Source organism: Lolium perenne, chromosome 1 (assembly GCF_019359855.2).
Source record: "Lolium perenne isolate Kyuss_39 chromosome 1, Kyuss_2.0, whole genome shotgun sequence".
Taxonomy (NCBI): domain Eukaryota; kingdom Viridiplantae; phylum Streptophyta; class Magnoliopsida; order Poales; family Poaceae; genus Lolium; species Lolium perenne.
This window is the reverse complement of record NC_067244.2, coordinates 260,191,162-260,211,745: the sequence shown is the minus strand read 5'-3', so window position 1 is coordinate 260,211,745 and position 20,584 is coordinate 260,191,162. Positions and strand designations below refer to the sequence as shown.

At 41.3% G+C, this 20,584-nt stretch overlaps 1 long non-coding RNA gene across 1 annotated transcript; it reads left to right on the top strand.

Annotated features, from left to right (window-relative positions):
- The first annotated feature begins 16,113 nt into the window (after positions 1 to 16,113).
- Positions 16,114 to 19,064, top strand: LOC139835534 (uncharacterized). The gene is made up of 3 exons (XR_011751206.1): positions 16,114 to 16,280; positions 17,659 to 17,719; positions 18,779 to 19,064. It is a non-coding gene; the product is annotated as an uncharacterized lncRNA (long non-coding RNA).
- The last annotated feature ends 1,520 nt before the right edge of the window (positions 19,065 to 20,584 follow it).

The window sequence follows — 20,584 nt, the reverse complement described above, 5'->3', positions numbered from 1 at the left end:
GCTACTTATCTCTTGTTTGAGTTGGCACTTCTTAATTGCATTTGGCCGATGATTAGAATGTTCGGTCAATCAGACACTCCGGGTGTCGCTAGTGAGCCTGGTATGATGGCACAAATATCAATCTCTTGTGCATCCTACCTGGCCTCACTAACGCCATCCCGGGATGTTCATATTTGTTTCGACCGACAAAGTATGAGGCCCTTGTCATTCTTCCATTTGCTTTCGTATTTTAAAATGCCGATGATTAGAATGTTTGGTCACTTGTACACTTGGGGGAGGGGCTAGTGAACCTGGTGCGATGACACAAGTATCAATCTCTTGTGCATCCTACTTGGTTTCGCTAACCCCTTCCCTAAATGTTGATATTTGTTCCGACCAACAATGTATGAGGCATGCCTTTTAGTTCATACTACTTGGATCGTTTTTGAGTTTGCTCTTATTCGTTGCAAACATCTATGAGCGTGCACTTCTTAGTTTCTTTGGCTTGTTCATATATGTGCAGATATGACGTGGTATGTCGTGTACAAGGGCAAGGTTCCCGGAGTCTACAACGACTGGGAGGAGTGTCGAAGACAGGTTCACCGTTTTAGCGGTAACAGCTACAAAGGGTACACCACTAGAGCGGAGGCCGAAGACAGATACGCACGCTATCTGGCGGGAGAGAGGACGGAGCGGAGGAGGAACCGGATGAAGACCACTATTATCGGGATGGTGCTAGTAGTGACTCTAGCTCTCTTCTATGTGATTGTACTTTAGATGATCGATCTTGTGTAACCACTAGCTCATTTGCGACTTTGTAACCCCGTAACTTGCATTGTAACCTCGTAACTTCTCTAATGTGAAATCTTGTGAATCATGTGGGGCTAATGTGAAGAATTATGTATGGATAAGTTGTGCTGTTGTTTATATGTGTTATGTATCCTGTATTGTGCTATTGTACTGTGATATACAACCTGTATAAATACCTGCCAGGATACAAAAAAAAAATTCGAAATACATAGCAGTGGCGCACTAGTGGCCCATCAGTGGCGCACGTCCACTAACTAGCAGTGGCGCACTGCGCTGGATCCAGTGGCGCACTGCCCTGTGATCCTCCGAGACTAGCGGTGGCGCACCAGGAACCTCAGCGATGGCGCACGTCACGGAGACAGCGATGGCGCACGTCCACACGCAGCAGTGGCGCACCGCCTCGCTGAAACAAATGGCGCACGCAAAACGGTAGCAGTGGCGCACCTCGTCTAGACAGTGGTGGCGCATCGCCATTGACCAACGGTGGCGCACCACTTTGGAGTAATAGTGGCGCACTGCTGGACATGTCAATGGCGCACCACGTAGTGCGCCACTGGTATCCAGGCTAGTAGTGGCGCACCCCTAGTGCGCCACTACTAGGAGTTAGCAGTGGCGTGATAGCAGTGGCGCACCACTAGTGCGCCACTGAAGGCTATATGTGGTGCGCCACTGATTGCCTTTTTCCTAGTAGTGAAATACCGAAAGATTCTTTTGAGAGCCATCATGTGGCTCTCCTTAGGAGAAGCTTGATACCTTGCACACACACCAACACTCAACACTATGTCCGGTCTAGATGCACAAAGGTAAAGCAATGATCCAATCATGGAGCGATATACCTTTTGATCCACCTCTTTACCATTGGGATCTAGTGCAACATGACATTTAGTAACCATAGGAGTGGCTACACCCTTCATCTCGGTCATCTTGAACCTCTTGAGCATGTCTTGGAGATATTTTGCTTGGTTGATGAAGGTTCCTTCCCTCAATTGCTTGATCTCAAAACCAAGGAAGAACTTCATCTCTCCCATCATAGACATCTCAAACCTATCGGTCATAAGCTTTGAGAATTCATCATTGAAAGCTTTGTTAGTAGAGCCAAAGATAATATCATCAACATATAATTGGCAAACGAAAAGCTCCCCATTGACCCTCTTAGTAAAAAGAGTGGGATCGATTAACCCAACATCAAACCCACGGTCTACCAACAATTCCTTAAGGTGCTCGTACCAAGCTCTAGGAGCTTGTTTGAGACCATAAAGTGCTTTATCAAGCTTGTAGACATGGTTAGGGAAGTTGAGGTCCTCGAACCCCGGGGGTTGCTTAACATAAACCTCTTCATGCAAAGGACCATTAAGAAATGCACTTTTCACATCCATTTGTTGTAACTTAAAGTTATGATGCGATGCATAAGCAAGAAGGATACGGATGGACTCAAGACGAGCAACGGGAGCATAGGTCTCTCCAAAATCAATTCCTTCAACTTGAGAGAAACCTTGAGCCACCAATCTTACCTTGTTCCTCACAACATTTCCAAACTCATCTTGCTTGTTCTTGAAGATCCATTTAGTGCCTATAACATTGCGGCACCCCTTTGGCTTCTCTACTAAGGTCCACACTTTGTTTCTCTTGAAATTGTTGAGTTCTTCGTGCATAGCTTCCAACCAATCTGAATCTTCAAGGGCTTCAAATACTTTCTTGGGCTCCACTAAAGAGATATATGCATGGTGATTGCTAAAATTAGCCAATTGACTTCTTGTGGTAACCTTTGCCCTTAAATCACCAAGAACCTTGTCATGAGTGTGTTCAAGACATTCAAGTTGTCTTTCTCTTCTTGCTAGACGACGGGCCTCGATCTCCTCCTTGGTTCTTCTTGGCCTTGGAGGTGTCACTTGATCAACTTGATCATTTGGGTCCCCGTCTTGACCTTCAACTTGAGCTTCCTCAATATCTTGAGAATGCTCCACTTCATGTGCTTGATCTTGGACATCATTAGGTGAGGAGCAAATATCAAATGGATACTCATCGGAGCCATCATGAATTCTTGGTTGATCTTGTCCTTGATCTTGCACACTAGAGGGAGGGTCTTGTTCTTGTTCTTGGGTTGGTGCATCGTTTGCTTCAATAGATGGGGTTTGTTGTTGTTGAGAAGATGAGGGCTCCACCGTGGTAGAGCATAGTCCTTCCCGAGACGCCACACCGTGTCCCTCAATGGGGCGGAAAAATCCCACACCCATTCTTACTATGGCATCTTGAGGTATTTCATCACCTGCACAAACATCAACTTGCCCCACTTGGGAGCCATCATTTTCTTCGAACGTCACACTAGAAGATTCGATGATAATCCCGGAGGATACATCAAAGACTCTATAAGTGTGAGATTCGGCACCGTAACCAACAAATATACCCTCCAAAGCTTTAGGAGCAAATTTAGATAAACGAACTCCTTTGATTTTGTAGAAACACTTACACCCGAACACCTTGAAGTATGAGATATTAGGCTTGTTCCCGGTGAGTATTTCATATGGAGTCTTGTTCAAGCCCTTGCGGAGATAGAGCCGGTTAGAAGAATGACAAGCGGTGGAGATGGCTTCGGCCCAAAAGTTATAGCGGGATTTATACTCCGCCATCATAGACCTTGCCATATCCATAAGAGTCCGGTTCTTCCTCTCCGCAACACCATTTTGTTGAGGGGTGTATGCAGCAGAATATTGATGTCGAATCCCCTCATCACTAAGAAAATCATTGAGTGTATAGTTCTTGAACTCGGAGCCGTTGTCACTTCTTATTGCCATAATGAGGAGGTTGTGTTGGCGTTGCACCTCGGTGGCAAAGTCAATGAATATTTGTTGAGTCTCATCTTTCCTTTTGAGAAAGTAGACCCAAGTGTATCTTGAGTAGTCATCAACAATCACCAAGCAATGTTTCTTCGCACCAAGACTTGCATGAGTGGTAGGACCAAAGAGATCAACATGAAGGAGCTCCAAGATCCTCTTGGAAGAGATAATAGTCTTGCTTGGATGCGGAGAGTCATGCATTTTGCCTTCAACACAAGCCCTACAAACACGATCTTTGGCAAAAGACACATTTTCCATTAGTCCCACAATATGGTTCCCCTTGTGAAGACTTTGCAAAGTTCTCATGTTGACATGGGCTAAGCGGCGATGCCACAACCAACCCACATCCGCCTTTCCGAATAGGCACATCGCACTTGTCGTGGTGTTCCCCGAAAAGTCCACCACATACAAGTTGTGTTCGCAATACCCAACGAATGCGACTTTTAGAGTCTTGCTCCACAAGAGGACCACAATATCGTTATCAATAAAGACGGCGAAACCCATCTTGCCTAGGGCGGAAACGGAAAGCAAATTGTAACCAAGGGTTTTGACAAGCATGACATCTACAAGAGTAATGTTGTGAGCAACCACAACCTTGCCAAAACCCAATACCTCGGATGTAGAATTATCGCCAAAGGAGACGGTGATATGATTTATGTTGGGCCTCAACTCCTTGACGAGGTTCTTGCCGCCGGTCATATGACTTGTACATCCACTATCAAGTACCCATTTTGACCCTCCGGCGGCATAGTCCTACATGAGATCAATTCTTGGATTTAGGTACCCATTTCTCAATGGGTCCTCTTTTGTTAGCAACAAGGGTCTTTGGGACCCAAATAGACCAAGCAACATAACCATCATATGGGCCAACATATTTAGCATAAACATCACCATAATAATCTCTAAATAAAACATAGTGAGGGTTAGCAATTCCCGCATCATCATCATTTATGGTTTTGCCTTTGGAGGCTTCACCATTAGTGATGGCTTTCTTCTTCTCTTGTGCGGGCTTGGCCTTTTGCTTGTTTGCCTTCTTTGCCTTGGCGTTAAAACCAAGGCCCTCCTTCCCATTGTTTGATCTTTGCTTACTCAAAAGATCATCCAAGGAAAGTTTACTTTGGGGAGAGGAGGCCTTAGCAAGTTCATCCTTCAACCTAGCATTTTCCTCAAGAATATTTGCATGATCACAAGGAGTAGTAGAGGTACTAGGTATGTCATATGAAGCGAGCCTAATTTGAAGTTGCTCATAAGACTTGGAGAGGAGAGAGTATTCACTCTTCAAGGCTTTGTGTGCCTTGTCTAGGTCATCTAGATCTCTCACAAGTTTCTCATGATCAATACCAAATTTGGCCTTTTCCTTTGAAAGCACTTTAGACTTAGCTCTAGCAAGATCCCTAGCTTTAGTGAGCTTGTTAATTTTATCTTGAGGATCTCCAAGATTTTCTAACCTCTCCTCAAGAGAGGCTATGGTGTCTTGACTTTCCTCAAGAGCATTTCTAAGAGCATGTAGTTCAAGAGCATCTTCTCTCTCTATTTGGCATTTTTTCTCAAGAGTACCATTTAGTTGAGCCAAACGAACCATGAGGTTTGAAACATGCTTTTTAGTATTACCTTGTAGGTTAAGAATGAAATCATCAAACTCAAGCATTTCTTGTTTCACTTTTAGACTAGCAATATCAACCCCTAGATCACTTGAAATGATAGGCATAGAGGGGTTAGGGGATGATACCTCGGAGGATTTAGCCATGAGGCAACTTTCTTCCTCCACATGAATGACCTCATTGGGGGATTCACTTGGTGATGAAGAGTTAGTGGAGACAAGAGCGACCAATCCATTAGAGGTTGCATCTTCTTCATCATCAACATCATCATCTCCGGAGGTATACTCTTCTTGAGTTGATAGCACAATAGATGTGTCCAAGGAGGACCTTGCCATGAAGCAATGTGCATTCTTGATATGAGGATTCTCATTGGGGGATTCGAAGAGGGATGAAGAGGGAATGTTGGTGGTGACAATGGCGGCCACCTCCTTTGAGCTTTCTTCATCTTCATCATCACTAGAGCTTTCAACCTCATTGGAAGAATATTCTTCTCTAGTCACTAGCACAATTTTTGAGGGCCTCTTGCCCTTCTTGGTCTTGTTGTTGTAGAATTTCTTCTTGGGGGCTTTTGAATATTTTCCCTTTGAATCTTTGCTCTTGTCCTTGGGAATGAGCCTTCCACCATGAGTCTCCCTATTCTCATAAGGGCACTCGGCAATGAAATGGCGCTTGTCATCACAATTGTAGCAAGATCTAGTCCTTGGGCCCGAACTTGTGAACCCCCTTGAGTTGTTTCTCTTGATGTTGTCTTCCTTGGCCTTGGTTGGGTCAACCCAAAAGGATTTAGCATGGAATGCCATGTGGTCATGGTAGTGGTGTTCCAAGTCTTCCGGATAGGACATACTCCAAGATGCCCTATACGATTCTTGAGGAACCACTTCTTCAACGGAGTTGACCGCCAAGGCGAGGTTGGACCCTTTTGACATCCCAAGAGCTCGATTGCGAGAATCATGAGAGTTTTCCTCAAGCACCTTGAGAGCTTGCATCTCGTGCACGACTTGTTGAGAGGTGAGAGAGGAATAGCATTCCCTCCCGACAAGAGTCTTGACATCAATGGGAACAAATGGCATCATGCATTCAATGTACTTCTCCTTGATCCAAGAGTCATTGATGTGGGTGGCACCAATAAGCCGGAAGGCATCGGCAACGGTGAGAAGTCTTCCATACATGACCTCATGATCTTCATCCGGTAGCCTCATGAACCCTTCGGCTTTATTCTTAAGAGCATTGTACTTGTTCCTCCTCGTGCTCTCACTTCCAATGCAACTCGCGTCCAAACCATCCCAAGCTTCCTTGGCGGTGGTGTAGTGTCGAACACGATGCAATTCCTTTGTCCCCACACTAGTTTGAATCATGTGCAAGGCGGTGTTGTTGAGTTGACTATTAACCGCTTCTCTTCTAGTCAACTTGACGGGATTGTATGGCTTGAAGCCTTCCATGATGATTCTCCAAAGTTCATTGGAGGCACTGCACACATGAGAGCGAAACTCAAATTGCCAAGTATCGAAATTCTCAAAGGAAAACTTAGGTGGGTCGCCCCGAATGTTCATATGGGGATGGGGAACCGGAATATCGGGAGATAGGAAAGGTGGAGGTACTCGAGTGTAGCTCTCAACTCCACTAGTTCCCCTAGGAGATGCAATGGGAGATTTGATAGTGTTTAAGTTATCACCATCCACGGGTTTGGTAGAGGAAGGTAATTCCGAAGCATCTCCCTCTTCTAACGCACCCGTGTCCTTTACCTCTACAATGGGAGCCTTGGGAGGGACCGGAGCCAAAAGCTCGGCAATCATCTTTTTCATGCTTTCCATTTGGGCTTCCATGGAGGACTTCAGCGAATTGAAGTCTTCCATGGAGACCGTCTTGGCGGCCCCTTCCGAGGACTCCTCGTTTGCCATACTCTTAGGCGGTTAAGCCCGAAATAAGAGCCGAGGCTCTGATACCAATTGAAAGGATCGTATGCCGCACCTAGAGGGGGGGGGGTGAATAGGTGCTAACTAATTTTTAGTTCTTTTTCAATTTAGGCTTGACACAAAGGTAAATTCTCTAGATATGCAACTAAGTGAATTTACCTATATGACAAGACAAACAACTAAGCAAGATATAGCTACGCAATAAGAGATAGAATAGGATAGAGGTAACCGAGAGTGGAGCACGCGGAGACACGGAGATGATTCCAGTAGTTCCCTTCCTTTGCAAGAAGGTACGTCTACGTTTGGAGGAGTGTGGTTGCTACGAAAGCCAAACCAACAGCCACGAAGGCTTCACTCAGATCTCCTATGGGCAACGCCACGAAGGCCTAGCCCACTTCCACTAAGGGATTTCCTCGAGGCGAAAACCGGGCCTTTACAAGGTTCTTGGGGCACACATCCACAACTGAATTGGAGGCTCCCAAATCTGTAACAATACAACAATCAACAACAACACATCAACACAAATCAACTAGGGAACCAAATAGGAACACTAGCATGAGATCCCTCAAACAAATGAGGGGGAAATGAGAAACGCTTTGGTGAGGATGTAGATCGGTGTCTTCTCCTTCGAATCTCCAAAGATCAAGAGCTTTGGTTGGGGGAGGAAGGAGATCTTGCAAATCTTGTGTTCTTGAGGTGGCTCTAATGGTGGTGAAGCTTGGCAGATATTTGTGCAATGATTGAGCAAATGGAGGAGGAAGATGAAGAGGGGTATAAATACCCCTCCCCAAAAATCCAACCGTTGAGCTTTTCGGGGGGGCGGATAATCCGGCCTAAGTAGGGGCCGGATAATCCGCCCCCCCCCCCGGATAATCCGGTCGCAGGTACAAAACCGGGACAATGTCCGGCCAAAAATCCGGCCACTATCCAGAGGCACTTTTCTTCAGGTCCTTAGCCATTTTCGAGGGGGCCGGATATTTCGGAAAAATCCGTCCCGGATAATCCGGCCCTGGGACAAAACCGGGACAATATCCGGGCAAATGTCCGGCCCCTATCCAGTGCTGCAATCCCTCGGGTCCTTAGCCAAAAAACTGGGGCCGGATATTTTGGAAATATCCGGCCCGGATTATCCGGCCTGATGAACTTTTTCTGAATCTTTTTGATAGAACTGACCACATCTAACACACATACAAATGTATCTTTATAACCCCTGAACCACTTAAACAACCATTAGTGTATCACATATATTGGCATCAAACACACAAAATATAACATGAGAGATGTTCTTTCAGTCGTAAGGTGAAAGTGCACAACCTCTCGAGAGTAAACCTAAGATCTTAGCCGTGTCCCCGGTTATGGACAATTTGAGCTTCTAGGCAGGGAATGTACGGAGGAATCTCATCATCTTTTCTGAATAAGTTAAAATATGTGTAGTAACTGTCTGATAGTACATGGGAGATGTAACCATGGTACTGTTTATGACAATATTACAAGTTTTACAAAAGTTTTGTTTTAAAATAAAATGTTGGATAAAATTGGCTTTATGCAAATTTGCCTAAACTCCACTTGCCAAATATCATGTAGCTAGTCATGCCCAAAACAGCCACCATATAAGTGTCATTTGCCAGTACATCATTGTACTGACCTCCATTCGTGGGGCTGCATATTCAAACGTGCAGGATTTTCTGAGGAGAAGTACGTGGTAGGATCTCGAGTCTACATTCCAACATGACTGCCTGTGGCACATGAAGATGATGATGGCTCATTGCTGATTTACTTTCCGTTGTGTTTGTTCTGAAGGTTTTATGGAGCTAGTCCATGTGACTATGCAAATTGTAAGCTTTTACTTTACTCTTTGGATCAGCGATGTAGTAATTTGATACTATTGCAATGATTACTATATTTTGTAATGTGTGTGCTATCAGTGATCCCGGGAATAGCACTATACACATGTATCTTGCCTTTATTAAAAGGTAGGGTGCTACAGAATGGTATCAGAGCATAGTGTTGCCTGTAGGATCGAGACCCTAGGTTTGGATTAGAAATAGGAAGACCCTAGGATGAAAAAAATATTCTAATCCTATTTCAAATAAAAAGGTTTTTGGATTTTGAACTTCTTGTATTCTCATCTACTCCATCTTCAAAATTGTTTTCCTCTTACCTTAGATGACCCACTTCATGAAAACCATCAAGGAAGTAGAGATGATGACCTTGTGCCCGAAGTAAGGGACTGATGCTTCATGACTATTCTTCGACTCTACAAGAAGTGTTTCATGGAAGACCAAGGAAGACCTTTAAGAAAGACTCCGATGCAAACTGCACAACACCTAAAGATACATTGAAGGAGTAGAAAAGGAGTTTGAAGTTCTCAACATAGAAATAGATAGACCACCATTAGTTCTCTTTTAGCGAACCAACGATAAAGTAGCAAAGTATTGATCATACCAAATTGAGGTATGACCATGCTAGTTTGTTTGTGTTTAATCATGTTGCTTGATGCTTGTTAGATGTTGTTTGTAAGATGTTTTGCCTTGATCTGTTGTGTTTGGGTAGGAATCTTCTTTAGACTCTTTCTATCTATCTCATCTATACCCAACCCAGAGAATGTTTTCTCGGCAACTCACCATGAAGACAACAGTAGTGAAACCAACCTTGATATTTTCTATCAAGATGAAAAAGCATAGGATGTGGGATACGCAAAACCTTAGTTAAGGATCGATAGAGGTGTTTTCAAAACAATTCAATAATGGGGATTGAAACATTGATTCAATTATCCATGGAATTTTTTTTATCAAACTTGTGAGGTTGACCAAGAGTTAGAATACGAGATTCAATAAATCAAATACAGAGTAATGATCTGGTTGCAGGATGGATTGATCACCCTTCCTACTACTCTTATTATTCACTTTCGTAATGTTGACTTTGCGAATCTAGAGAGACATACCTATAAAAGAGATGTCGACGATTAAGCCTAACCTTAGGGTGGATAAATATTATACCCTTATAGTAGGCAAGTGCTGCCAAGTGTAGGACTACGTCTAGTTTGAAGATCTAGCCACTAGATGAAAAATGGTGGAAAGCTGTCGAAGACACCAAGAAGCAAAAGATGAAGGATGTCATGAAGTTTACACATCTTGGTCTCCTGATAGACTCAAAGAACAACCCATCAGTACCAAAAATTAGTTCAACCAACCATTTGGATTAGAAGCCGTACTATGAAGGAACCTTTTAGACTCACCTTGGAGAGATATGTTGTTCACTATATGTGAATAACAACTACCTATTGGATTTTAACTCAGAAGCCATAAGCCATAGGTATTTCCAAACGATGACCTCTTGTCAAGCCATATCCTCGGATATGCCACGTCATATCCAAGATGAATTTAGCCCAAACCCAAGACCTAAGATTACCTACAAAAGTTTCTTTTAAGGGTGGTAGAGGCCATACCCTTGGATTATGGATTTACACCAGATGCCGCACGAGATAGTATTTGGAGAAGGTATCACAAGGAGTTCCCCATGAGTATACCCAAGTAAAAGATAATAACCATGGATGAGTACCCTCATCAGAATGGATACCGTTGATATTATAACCGCATATGGTTTGGTGTAACATTTTCAAAGCCCAAGGTAAACTTCTGAAATCTCCTCGGAGATGTTCAAAAAAAAAGCAATAGTGAGTATGATCCTATTAGAAGACCTGAACCCAAATCTTTTCTTTCTAGCCTTTCTCAAATCTCGAGGACGAGATTTCTTTTAAGAGTGGTAGTCTGTCACATCCCGAAATTTTCTAAATTTTGGAACGAAAAATAAAAATGATTTTAATGCTTGATTGTTTGAACTTGATTAAAAATCCACAAAGAATTAAAACTTTTTTTTGGAGTTATTTAAACGTATTTTCCAAACTATTGGTTTCCAAATACTTTTGATTTCAAGTATTTTCAAAATCAAACATATTTTGTTTTTCAATGTTTTCATATCTTTAATGGTTTTTTATTTAAGAAAATAAAAATATAGAAAATTATATTTAGAAAATATTGCCAAATTTACCAATTAGGCCAAGTGCATATAATTATTATTTTATTTTCAAAAACGAATTTTTAAACAGATTTCTTGTTGATCTAAAACACTATTTTGATTTTTACAATTTTTTATAAACTGGTTTGGTAGGCATTTGTTGAAACCATCTCATATAGCCATAGTGGCATAATAGTAATAAAATGGTATAAAATAACAATTTTTAAAATTTAAATCTTTTGTTGTCCTATGTTAACCAAAATAATTTTTCAAACTTATAGAAATTTGATTCACTCAAATCAGAATTACGAAACTAATTTTATAAAAGAAACAAGTAATAGAGAAAAAAAAAAACGGGCCGGCCAACCGGACCGAGCGGCCCAGCACGCGGCCAAGCCCAGCCGGCCGACCGAGCCAGCCATCCGCAACGAAAGAATCCCGTATTTAGAAAAGTTATCTCCACTTAAACGCACTTTTCTTCAGCATACAACTCCGAATTCAGATCCGTTTGTTTCTACGTGTTCCTAACTTCAAGACCCACATTTTCCACCGACCTATGGTGTATATAAAGTCACCATCACGTCGCCCTTTCGTTTTCCCTTTGCTATTTCCGAAACCTAGATCAGCGAAATCTTAACTCGTTGATTTGACCATGCAAACCATCTCAAATCGCTTCGGGCTCTATACGAAAGTTGTAGATCTCGTCGAGATCTTTCAATCCCGACCAATCTCATCTCTTTTCATCCACCATGCACGGAGAATTTCGCATCGCAAGCCGTCAGACCTGACAAAGGGAATCTTCAATTATTTCTTGCTCGTTCCACGAAATCCAAATTCCTTTGGTGAGTTTGTAGATCTGATCATTCTCTACAACTTTTATGTTGGAAGTTTTTCAATTTGAAGTACCGATTTGTCGCTCATCTACAGATCTATTTCGGGTCAACCGAAGTCAAATCGAGTTTCAAAACGATCCCGAATCGTCGTGCGCTCAACACGGAAGTTGGTCCTCTCGTCAAGATCTTTCAATTGCCGCAAGTCTTACCTTGTTTCGTTCACCGAGCAGGAAGAAATCTAGGTTACAAGATTCAGACCTTATAAGGTATAATCCAGATCTTGTGAAACTCATTAATCCGTTTTGAAAAATAATTTGTGCGTTAGATAGATCTATTAATTCTATACAACTTTGATGTAGAAAGTTTTTCCATTTGAGCAAACTTTTCTGTCAGCCTTTATGACATCATCATGATATCAGCATAGTCAACTCAGTCTGGTCAAAGTCTAACTACAGTCAACAGTACAATCAGCGGTACAGTCAGATCTGATCAATGATGCGATCAAGAAGATCAATGCGTCTCGCCTCAATCAAACTCGGTCAAACTCATTTAAATTTTAAATGTCAGATTATGTGTCCAACTTAGAAATTCATTATAAAATCATCCAGAGGTCCAAATTTTGCAAATTTTATATCGTTGGAAAGCCTATAACCTGTAGAATCCAAATATGAAAGAATACTATATGTGTTATGTAATAGTTTTCGAATCATAATTCAAATGATTTAATTAATTCTTTTTCACTATAAAAATTATATCAAATAATCTACTGGTCCAAAATTAACAAATTTGTAGTATCTGGAATTCTTAGAACATGTAGAACATCATGGAATCAGAAAATATCAAAGTTGTTATGTGCACAAACTTGGTGCATTCAAATTCATTCAAATCACTAATTTGATCATAACTTGAGTTCTAAAAATGATTTTGGAGTGAACCCAATTGCATAAGTCTTGTGTTACAGTACTCCATCTAGTAGCACCATTGTCCAAAATGTTTGAATCACTTTGCAAATATTCAAATTCAAATATGAGGATTTGAGTAATTTTGACATAAAATCTACAAATTATTATAAGTTGATCCCTTTGACAAATAATCCTATTGAAACTCCATATCCACTAGAACTTCTGTTTAGTTTAGTTGAATACTTCCATCATGCTCCAGTGTTCACATCTGTCTAAATCATGTTATCCTTGTCCATAGTATTCAATTAACAATGGAGTTATTTGAGTAAATGGTGACAATCTTAACTATAGACTTTTCCTTGTGCAAATGTTGTGTTGAGATACTCTACTACATAGCACATGTTTTGAACCCTTGATATCCATTAGCATCTGCAACCCATATTTTCAACATCACACATACATATTCAACCCTATGCCCACTTAATCTTATTGGCTTATATTAAGCCATTCAATTTACAAATGAGTTAATTGAGTAATGCAATATATCACAAGTCCATACCCAAGCCTATGTGTAATTCATACTATTTTGAGTAATTGTTGTCACACTTATTCAATAGTATTGTTGTTGCACTATTTATCACTTATGTGATTCAATTCACACAAGCCGTTCCGAATTCTTTTCATGCTTTTGTAAAGCATAAAGATTATTCAATTATATCTTGGATAGTTCATTACTTTCTAATCATGTGACTTTCCGTCCAAACTCTCACCGCCATATCTTGCAAGCCATACCTCATGCCATATCTTCTTTCTCCGATGACTAAAACACAATGAATAACTACTTGATGTTGCTTGGTTTGGTTTTATTGTTGTGGAATGGCGTGTTTATGTTGTGCTATATTTTATATTATAGTTGTACGGAGAGGCACGTATTTCGATTAAGAGAAGTGAACGCGCTTCGACTACCAAAAAGGCAAGTGACACTCAATTCCTACTTATTTTATTATGCACTAGTGTTTTCAAACTAGTATGCATGGTAGGATTTTTATTTTCAAAAATTATGCTATGCTTATCAATCCTAGTAGTGTGTAGCCATCCATGAACCCTTGCTGGGATTTTTAGTTTGCCTAGCAATAACAAAGTGACAATGCTGATTTCGATTTATCTGGATTGTGAGTATTGAGAATCAAAATTACCAACCTTAATGAAACACCTGGGTGGATTTGGTATTGCTTGATGGGCGGCTACTCAGGACCACATACTTGGCTGTCAACCCAGGATTGTGTGGTTGTCTTCGCCTGAGGGTGCGCATAAGTTGAGTGGCTACTCAGGGCCACATTGTGGTTGTCATCGCCTGAGGGTACGCGGATGTTGAGCGGCTACTCAGGGCCACATTGTGGTTGTCTTCGCCTGAGAGTGCACTTGTTGGTTGGCCACTCAGGGTTAAAGAGATTATTATGTCGTCCATGTTTTAGGTAGCTTCCAGTGCAGCCTTATGGTATTATGGGCTCTGCCGGGATTGAGTAAGTTGTGAGGTCCAACTTGGTTGCTAGACAAGGGGAGGTAAATGGGAACGGGTCTAGCTAGTATGGTTGAAACCTCCTTCTGAAAGATCTTGTCTCATTCTTCTCTTTGGAGGGGTGGGTCGTACGGTGAAAGTGCACAACCTCTCGAGAGTAAACCTAAGATCTTAGCCGTGTCCCCGGTTATGGAAAATTTGAGCTTCTAGGCAGGGAATGTACGGAGGAATCTCATCATCTTTTCTGAATAAGTTAAAATATGTGTAGTAACTGTCTGATAGTACATGGGAGATGTAACCATGGTACTGTTTATGACAATATTACAAGTTTTACAAAAGTTTTGTTTTAAAATAAAATGTAGGATAAAATTGGCTTTATGCAAATTTGCCTAAACTCCACTTGCCAAATATCATGTAGCTAGTCATGCCCAAAATAGCCACCATATAAGTGTCATTTGCCAGTACATCATTGTACTGACCTCCATTCGTGGGGCTGCATATTCAAACGTGCAGGATTTTCTGAGGAGAAGTACGTGGTAGGATCTTGAGTCTACATTCCAACATGACTGCCTGTGGCACATGAAGATGATGATGGCTCATTGCTGATTTACTTTCCGTTGTGTTTGTTCTGAAGGTTTTATGGAGCTAGTCCATGTGACTATGCAAATTGTAAGCTTTTACTTTACCCTTTGGATCAGCGATGTAGTAATTTGATACTATTGCAATGATTACTATATTTTGTAATGTGTGTGCTATCAGTGATCCCGGGAATAGCACTATACACATGTATCTTGCCTTTATTAAAAGGTAGGGTGCTACAGAATTTTTAAACGGATTTCTTGTTGATCTAAAACACTATTTTGATTTTTACAATTTTTTATAAACTGGTTTGGTAGGCATTTGTTGAAACCATCTCATATAGCCATAGTGGCATAATAGTAATAAAATGGTATAAAATAACAATTTTTAAAATTTAAGTCTTTTGTTGTCCTATGTTAAGCAAAATATTTTTTCAAACTTATAAAAATTTAATTCACTCAAATCCGAATTACGAAACTAATTTTATAAAAGAAACAAGTAATAGAGAAAAAAAAAGAAAAGAAAAAGAAAAAAAAGAAAAAAAAATCGGGCCGGCCAACCGGACCGAGCGGCCCAGCACGCGGCCAAGCCCAGCCCGGCCGACCGAGCCAGCCATCCGCAACAAAAGAATCCCGTATTTAGAAAAGTTATCTCCACTTAAACGCACTTTTCTTGAGCTACACAACTCCGAATTCAGATCCGTTTATTTCTACGCGTTCCTAACTTCAAAGCCCACATTTTCCACCGACCTATAGCCTATATAAAGCCACCACCACGTCGCAGTTTCGTTTTCCCTTTGCTATTTCCGAAACCTAGATCAGCGAAATCTTAACTCGTTGATTTGACCATCCAAACCACCTCAAATCGCTTCGGGCTCTACACAAAAGTTATAGATCTCGTCGAGATCTTTCAATCCCGACCAATCTCATCTCTTTTCATCCACCATACACGGAGAATTTCGCATTACAAGGCGTCAGACCTGACAAAGGGAATCTTCAATTAGTTCTTGCTCGTTCCACGAAATCTAAATTCCTTTGGTGAGTTTGTAGATCTAATCATTCTCTACAACTTTCATGTTGGAAGTTTTTCGATTTAAAGTACCAATTTTCGCTCATCTACAGATCTATTTCGAGTCAACCGGAGTCAAATCGAGTTTCGAAACGATCCTGAATCGTCATGTGCTCAACACGGAAGTTGTTCCTCTCGTCAAGATCTTTCAATTGCCGCAAGTCTCACCTTGTTTCGTTCACCGAGCAGGAAGAAATCTGGGTTACAAGATTCAGATCTTATAAGGTATAATCCAGATCATGTGAAACTCATTAATCCGTTTTGAAAAATAATTTGTGCGTTAGATAGATCTATTAATTCTATATAATTTTGATGTAGAAAGTTTTTCCATCTGAGCAAACTTTTCTGTCAGCCCTTATGACATCATCATGACATCAGCATAGTCAACTCAGTCTGGTCAAAGTCAAACTGTAGTCAACAGTACAGTCAGCGGTACAGTCAGCAGTACAGTCAGCGGTACAGTCAGCAGTACAGTCAGCGCCTCAGTCAAAGTCAGTCAAACTCGTTTCAAATTTAATTTTAAATTTCAGATTGCATGTCCAACTTGTAAAATCGATATAAAATCATCCAGAGGTCCAAATTTTGCAAATTTTATATCGTTGGAAAGCTCATAACATGTAGAATCCAAATATACAAGAATACTGTATACGTTATGTAATATTTTTCGAATCATAATTCAAATGATTTAATTAATCCTTTTTCACTATAAAAATTATATCAAATAATCTACTGGTCCAAAATTAACAAATTTATAGTCTCTGGAATCCTTAGAACATGTGGAACATCATGAAATCATAAAATATCAAAGTTGTTATGTGCACAAACTTGTTGCGTTGAAATTCATTTAAATCACTAATCCGGTCATAACTTGAGTTTTAAAAATGTTTTTGGAGTGAACCCAATTGCATAAGTCTTGTTTTACAGTACTCCATCTAGTAGCACCATTGTCCAAAATATTTGAATCACTTTGCAAATATTCAAATTCAAATATGAGAATTTGAGTATACGCCCATTATCGATTTCTATAATCCTTTCCCAATGTGATTCTTTTGTGAAGGTGAAACTTATGATCACATCCACACACCAATACCACTAGACACTCTATCTTGAATCAATAACGTGTCTATCCAAATTGTTTTTCATTCACTCCTTTGACTAGTTTAAAACCATTCAACTTACAAATGAGTAATTTGAGTAATTCCAAATATCATTAGTTCATACCCAAGCCTATGTGTAACTCATACTATCTTAGTAAGTGTTGTCACACTTTATTAAACGATATTTTGAGTTGCGCCATTTCGAGACTCATGTGGTTCTATCACATGGATCGTTCCATTTACCCAATCTTGAGTAGCAAACAACCATTGACCATAGGTTCCTATCAATCATTTCCTTCTAAGTACTTAACTTAGATAATTGTTTCACTTCCAAGTATTTGACCCATCTGTTCAATATCTCCAACTCATATCTTGCAAGCCATACCTCATGCCATATCTTTTTATCCGATGACTAAAACACAATGAATAACTACTTGTTGTTTGCTTGATTTCATTTTATTGTTGTTGAATGGTGTGTTTATGTTGTGCTATATTTTATTTTATAGTTTGTACGGAGAGGCACGTATTTTGATTAAGAGAAGTGAACGCGCTTCGACTACCAAAAAGGCAAGTGACACTCAATTCCTACTTATTTTATTATGCATTAGTGTTTTCAAACTAGTATGCATGGTAGGATTTTTGTTTTCAAAAATTATGCTATGCTTATCAATCCTAGTAGTGTGTAGCCATCCATGAACCCTTGCTGGGATTTTTAGTTTGCCTAGCAATAACAAAGTGCCAATGCTGATTTCGATTTATCTGGATTGTGAGTATTGAGAATCAAAATTAACAACCTTAATGAAACACCTGGGTGGATTTGGTATTGCTTGGTGGGCGGCTACTCAGGACCACATACTTGGCTGTCAACCCAGGATTGTGTGGTTGTCTTCGCCTGAGGGTGCGCATAAGTTGAGTGGCTACTCAGGGCCACATTGTGGTTGTCATCGCCTGAGGGTGCGCGGATGTTGAGCGGCTACTCAGGGCCATATTGTGGTTGTCTTCGCCTGAGAGTGCACTTGTTGGTTGGCCACTCAGGGTTAAAGAGATTATTATGTCTTCCATGTTTTAGGTAGCTTCCAGTGCAGCCTTATGGTATTATGGGCTCTGCCGGGATTGAGTAAGTTGTGAGGTCCAACTTGGTTGCTAGACAAGGGGAGGTAAATGGGAACGGGTCTAGCTAGTATGGCTGAAACCTCCTTCTGAAAGATCTTGTCTCATTCTTCTCTTTGGAGGGGTGGGTCGTAAGGTGAAAGTGCACAACCTCTCGAGAGTAAACCTAAGATCTTAGCCGTGTCCCCGGTTATGGACAATTTAAGCTTCTAGGCAGGGAATGTACGGAGGAATCTCATCATCTTTTCTGAATAAGTTAAAATATGTGTAGTAACTGTCTGATAGTACATGGGAGATGTAACCATGGTACTGTTTATGACAATATTACAAGTTTTACAAAAGTTTTGTTTTAAAATAAAATGTAGGATAAAATTGGCTTTATGCAAATTTGCCTAAACTCCACTTGCCAAATATCATGTAGCTAGTCATGCCCAAAACAGCCACCATATAAGTGTCATTTGCCAGTACATCATTGTACTGACCTCCATTCGTGGGACTGCATATTCAAACATGCAGGATTTTCTGAGGAGAAGTACGTGGTAGGATCTCGAGTCTACATTCCAACATGACTGCCTGTGGCACATGAAGATGATGATGGCTCATTGCTGATTTACTTTCCGTTGTGTTTGTTCTGAAGGTTTTATGGAGCTAGTCCATGTGACTATGCAAATTGTAAGCTTTTACTTTACCCTTTGGATCAGCGATGTAGTAATTTGATACTATTGCAATGATTACTATATTTTGTAATGTGTGTGCTATCAGTGATCCCGGGAATAGCACTATACACATGTATCTTGCCTTTATTAAAAGGTAGGGTGCTACAGAACACTCCACAAAGGCAACCACGCCACTAAGGCTACCACGCCACAAAGGCTACCACGCCACAAAGGCTACCACGCCACAAAGGCTACAAGGCCACAAAGGCTACAAGGCCACAAAGGCTACAACACCACAAAGGTAACAAGGCCACGAAGGCAACAACACCACTAAGGTCAAACACGCCCTCTACGAGACCGAAACCCCGGAGAGAACCCAAACCGATGCACCTAATGCAATGGCTAAGAACACCACTAAGATGCCCAAGTTCTTCTCTCCCAAATTCCAACAAAGCTACACAAGCTATTGGGGGAATAAGGGACGAACAACAAAATATGAGGAGAAACACCAAATAACTCCAAGATCTAGATCTACCAAGATCCCCTCACTTGGAGAGGGATTCAATTGGTGGAGCTCTAGATCAAGATCTCCTCTCTCCTTTCCCCCAAAAATATGCAAGAAATAGTGGAGGGACCAAGAGGAGGAACAAGCTCTTCAAGGTCAACAATGGAGGAGAGAGAATGGAAGGGAAGAGCTAGTTGGGTCGGAGGTGGAAGAGAGGTATAAATAGGGGGCCAAAAATATGACTGTTGGGGCTGAAACATGGTCAGATTCGCGCCCGAGCGGTACTACCACTTGTCAAAGCGGTAGTACCGCTCGCGCGCAAACTGAGCAGAAACAGACAGAAAATGCCCAGAGCGGTACTACCGCTTATGCCAAAAAAGCAGATCTGGATCTGAGACAGCGGTAGTACCGGCCCGGTACCGGTCCGGTACCGTAACTATGTTACGGTACTACCGGTCCGGTACCGGTCAGGTACCGGTTTGAGTCGAGTGAGCCTGGAAGCCGAAAGCGGTACTTGGACCGGTACTTCAAGCGGTAGTACCGGTCCGGCCCAAAAAGCATTTTCTTTATCGTTTTTCAAATATGACGATACGGAAAATGCGATATCTTGAGCTAGGAAGATCCAAATGAGGTGAAACCATATTTGTTGGAAAGAGGGCGACCAGGAGATACCCCCTATCCTATCGAGCACAAACCTTGTCCTTGCGCGTTCCACTCGAGTCGGCAAGCTCCGTCTTCACCCTCTTCATCATTGTACATGCCACCGTCTTCATCCATCTTCTACGCCGTCTTCATCCATCTTGTACGCACGCCACCGTCTTCGTCCATCTTCTACGCCGTCTTCATCCCTCTTCATCTTCAACCCCGTCTTCGTCTCTCTTCGACACCGTCTTCATCGTACTCGATCTTCTCCATCTTGCAAACTTGAAACCGACACATGGCTATGGACACTACCTATGATAGATTCTCAACACAACCGTTAGTCCATAGGGATTGTCATCAATTACCAAAACCACACATAGGGGCTCCATGTTCTTTCTATCTCCCCCATTTTGGTAATAGTTGACAATCTCTTTGAGAGGGCTTAAATATGGAATTTAGCAAACAACCCAAGTTGAATATTTGGAACAAACTCCCCCATAATATATGCATGTGTGAATG